Source organism: Haemaphysalis longicornis, unplaced genomic scaffold (assembly GCF_048455015.1).
Source record: "Haemaphysalis longicornis isolate Haplotype H1 unplaced genomic scaffold, Haemaphysalis longicornis Haplotype H1 scaffold_7, whole genome shotgun sequence".
Classification (NCBI taxonomy): Eukaryota; Metazoa; Arthropoda; class Arachnida; order Ixodida; family Ixodidae; genus Haemaphysalis; species Haemaphysalis longicornis.
Genome location: NW_027526422.1, coordinates 162,733,056 through 162,735,771, shown reverse-complemented (window position 1 = coordinate 162,735,771; position 2,716 = coordinate 162,733,056).

Below are 2,716 nucleotides of genomic sequence, written 5' to 3'. Positions count from 1 at the left end.
CTCGTAGCTAAATCGGTTAGACAACGATCTCCCGCCTTGTAGTACCAGTAGTTCCAGGTTCGATTCCTGGCGGTGCCAGTGAATTCTTTTATTTGTTCGCGGGAGTTCTCTGGTGACACCAACGGTCGCGAAAGAACCCTTGGGGGGTAGAGGTAGAAAGCTTTGCTTTTAATTGATTGATTGATTGGGGTTTAACGCGCCGACGCAACGCAGGCGATGAGGCGCACCGTATTGGAGGGCTACGGATTAATTTTGACCACCTGGGGATCTTTACGTGCTCCGAAATCTCGTACACATGGGCGTTTTTGCTTTTCGCCTCCATCAGAAAAGCGGCCGCTGCGGTCGGGAAGCGAGCCCGCGTCCTCGCGCTCAGCAGCGTAACGCCTTAGCCACTGAGCCACCGTGGTGGTTGAGCGTTGCTTTAAAACAAAAACAGTGGTTTACTGACGTTTCGACTACAGGACCAGTCTTCATCTTCAGTAACCGAAGATTACTCAAGATGAAGACTGGTCCTCCAGACGAAACGTCAGTAAACCACTGTTTTTGTTTTTAATCGTCCGTCTACCATTTTCGCAACTATATATATATATATATATATATATATATATATATATATATATATATATATATATATGTAGCGAATCAGAATAGGAAATGAGGGGCTCGTTGAAAATAACACAGAAATAAGGGTTGGCAGTCGAGAAAACCTCGGAAAGCAAAGGGGAGGATGTGGTAGATCATTGAAACAGATTAAGAATTTGGAAAGAAAGAAAGAAAGTGAAGAAAAAATGCCCGCCAGGTGGGATCCGAACCCACGACCTCCAGAATACCGGTCTGGTGCGATAACCACTACGCTACCGGCGGGGCGATTTTCCCATTCACTTTCTGGGGTATTTATGTTAGGTATGTTTGTTTCCTGTGCTCGGGGGTGGTAGCCAGCGCCATTCGGACTAATCGGGGTGAAGGGGACCTTCTTTTTAACCCCCGGGTCGTGACTCGAGTGTCTACGACATGTCCAGAGTGGTCGACCAGCTTTGAACCCTCTTAAGCTCCCTTTGGCAACAAGACTGCCAGAACAGAGGCCCTCGCTATGCATGTAGCGAATCAGAATAGGAAATGAGGGGCTCGTTGAAAATAACACAGAAATAAGAGTTGGCAGTCGAGAAAACCTCGGAAAGCAAAGGGGAGGATGTGGTAGATCATTGAAACAGATTAAGAATTTGGAAAGAAAGAAAGAAAGTGAAGAAAAAATGCCCGCCAGGTGGGATCCGAACCCACGACCTCCAGAATACCGGTCTGGTGCGATAACCACTACGCTACCGGCGGGGCGATTTTCCCATTCACTTTCTGGGGTATTTATGTTAGGTATGTTTGTTTCCTGTGCTTGGGGGTGGTAGCCAGCGCCATTCGGACTAATCGGGGTGAAGGGGACCTTCTTTTTAACCCCCGGGTCGTGACTCGAGTGTCTACGACATGTCCAGAGTGGTCGACCAGCTTTGAACCCTCTTAAGCTCCCTTTGGCAACAAGACTGCCAGAACAGAGGCCCTCGCTATGCATGTAGCGAATCAGAATAGGAAATGAGGGGCTCGTTGAAAATAACACAGAAATAAGGGTTGGCAGTCGAGAAAACCTCGGAAAGCAAAGGGGAGGATGTGGTAGATCATTGAAACAGATTAAGAATTTGGAAAGAAAGAAAGAAAGTGAAGAAAAAATGCCCGCCAGGTGGGATCCGAACCCACGACCTCCAGAATACCGGTCTGGTGCGATAACCACTACGCTACCGGCGGGGCGATTTTCCCATTCACTTTCTGGGGTATTTATGTTAGGTATGTTTGTTTCCTGTGCTTGGGGGTGGTAGCCAGCGCCATTCGGACTAATCGGGGTGAAGGGGACCTTCTTTTTAACCCCCGGGTCGTGACTCGAGTGTGTACGACATGTCCAGAGTGGTCGACCAGCTTTGAACCCTCTTAAGCTCCCTTTGGCAACAAGACTGCCAGAACAGAGGCCCTCGCTATGCATGTAGCGAATCAGAATAGGAAATGAGGGGCTCGTTGAAAATAACACAGAAATAAGAGTTGGCAGTCGAGAAAACCTCGGAAAGCAAAGGGGAGGATGTGGTAGATCATTGAAACAGATTAAGAATTTGGAAAGAAAGAAAGAAAGTGAAGAAAAAATGCCCGCCAGGTGGGATCCGAACCCACGACCTCCAGAATACCGGTCTGGTGCGATAACCACTACGCTACCGGCGGGGCGATTTTCCCATTCACTTTCTGGGGTATTTATGTTAGGTATGTTTGTTTCCTGTGCTCGGGGGTGGTAGCCAGCGCCATTCGGACTAATCGGGGTGAAGGGGACCTTCTTTTTAACCCCCGGGTCGTGACTCGAGTGTCTACGACATGTCCAGAGTGGTCGACCAGCTTTGAACCCTCTTAAGCTCCCTTTGGCAACAAGACTGCCAGAACAGAGGCCCTCGCTATGCATGTAGCGAATCAGAATAGGAAATGAGGGGCTCGTTGAAAATAACACAGAAATAAGGGTTGGCAGTCGAGAAAACCTCGGAAAGCAAAGGGGAGAATGTGGTAGATCATTGAAACAGATTAAGAATTTGGAAAGAAAGAAAGAAAGTGAAGAAAAAATGCCCGCCAGGTGGGATCCGAACCCACCTGGCGGGCCGAGGTTTTCTCGACTGCCAACCCTTATTTCTGTGTTATATAT